This window comes from Cephus cinctus, unplaced genomic scaffold, assembly GCF_000341935.2.
Source record: "Cephus cinctus unplaced genomic scaffold, Ccin1 Ccin1_scaffold0022, whole genome shotgun sequence".
Classification (NCBI taxonomy): domain Eukaryota; kingdom Metazoa; phylum Arthropoda; class Insecta; order Hymenoptera; family Cephidae; genus Cephus; species Cephus cinctus.
In genome coordinates, this window is record NW_014332770.1 from 129,098 (window position 1) to 131,411 (window position 2,314).

Consider the following 2,314-nt stretch of genomic DNA (forward strand, 5'->3'; position numbering starts at 1 on the left):
CTTACCGATCCTTAGATGCCGGGCTAATTGCATGCCGATAACTTGGAATGCACATTGTTCGGGGAAGGAAGTCGCACGCGTTCGGAAGTGAGTGGAATGCGCACGAGGAATACCAGCCGCGTGTTCAATTTTCTCATAATAGGAACAACGGGAGTCCATTAACTGCGAGGTACATAAATGTATTTATTTACTACACCGTAATATCGGAATACTCTCTGGCTTAGCAATTCTTTGGCATTCGGAAGTATTAACCGGCAAAGATTCCATTGTGCGAACGACCTTTTACTAATTCCAGATGTAACTTGGAAATCGCAATTATATTCTTTGTTCATCGTGCCGAGCTGCCATTAGCATTAGCGTAGGTTATAAAGTCAGTGAAGTTGGCGAGCGTTGCTCGAGAAATCGTAAAGATAAAAGGACTGATCCCCATAAACGTAATTTCTATCATCGTCGTGAAATTATTTGACGTGTCATTGAACCAATGGAGTTGTGTATTACCTCGAAACGGTATATCAGAATGGTAAGATTTCAGGGATCCGGCAATGATAATTCTTTTTATTAGATACAATAATAAAATATTGATGACATTATCGGGCGAAAAAGTGCGAATTAAGATATCCCTTGACACGGTTATGTTAAACGAAAAATAAAATGGCGACGAGTGTTTGAGTTAAACAGTCTCGGGGACCCTGGCCCACATGCCTTCTCAAATATTGAACCTGCTCCGCGTACTCTTTGGCCCAAGAACCTGCATCGCTACGTGCTTCTTGGATCATATGCTGACATTTGCAATTTCTAATTTTTTCTTTCTCCATCGGTTTCTCAATGTCCCTCTAGTCAAATTCGCGAATCAGCAATAATTTCATCATTGCCACAAATATCATCTCCCAGAAAATCCGCTACTGCCGTTCAAGGTAAATAACATAGAAACGCGATAACTACCGGAAGTCCAAACAACGTGCCTAACCGTTCAACCATCTTACTCGATGCTCCGTTAAACTTGGACCCTTTACGCTTTTCGCGGTATTAATATGGTCCATAAGTGTTTTCGCGGTACCATTGGAGCTTCCAATATTAGCCCCCCGGCCAAGTCCCTTACACAGGCTTATTAATGGCAACGAGCGGGTTTGAGAATTTAATGAAGCGCAAAGTGGCGAGAAGTAAGTACGAAAAAAAATGTTTTTAAATAAAATTAAAAGGTCATCACTGTTGTAAATTTTTTTTATCGTATGTCCAACATACTTAATCCAAATTTCTGACCTATACTGTACCCTTATGAAATATTCTTACGAAGGTTCATTAACCTTGCATATTGGTAGCACGCTAATTTAATACCGTATGGATATTCCACGTACGTGGTTCTCTATTACGTACCACCTCCGCCCATCTTTTAACCAACGGATATTTTCCGTTGCGTGCATCCACCGTACGGATGATAGATGGTTGGAATTACGCTCGAAGGCTGCCATGAAAGTGACGAAATAGGCCATTGACATTAGGGCCTGAGTACGTTTGCGTTTCCTTTATGTGGAAATAAAGAATGCCGAGTTTCGGCTTCGTCGAAACGAAATGCCCGAGTCTGTGTGCTTACGTGGAGGAAAGAGAAAAACAAATGAAGCAGTAAAAGTGCACGAACGAGAGGAAGAAGAAGAAGAAAAAGAAGGAGGAGGAGGAAGAGGAAGAAGAGAAAGAAGAATGAGAATCGGTCGCGAAGCCTGAGAAAAAAGAAGATACAAAAGAAAGGATATAAAGAGAAGGTTCGAAGGCAAGACAGAAAGAAAAAAGGAGAGAGAGAGACAGAGAGAGAAAACTGTAAGAAAACCAACAAGGTACCCATCCCACATTAAGATACCTATTAAGGATCCTCTTTAATTATCATTAGTACAGAAAAGCACATGCTTCCGGTTAATTAAATTGTACCGTATTAGTTTCAAAAACACGGAAGTAGTGGTCCACCCCACTTCTTCTTGTCAAGTAATATAGTTTTTGAAAATTTTGAAAATTTTATTTTCCAAAAAAGCTGATCTCCACATTTTATTTTTTTTTTTAAAGAATAAGACATTTTTTTCGATTCGAATGATGCAATTAGAAGAGGAAAATTTGTAAGCTTTTTTTTTCTTTTTCTTTTCAATCTTCACGAACCAAAGCGGGGTCAATACTCGGTCGCGCTTCAGAGCACTGAGCATCTTTTCAGGAGTAAAAATTTATGAACGGAATCGCGCTCAGCCAGGACTTCCGCTCGTATCGGTTAATGACGATTGAAATGGAATTTTTTGAAATTTTCTCAAAAAATAAGACTTTTAGATCAGAATAG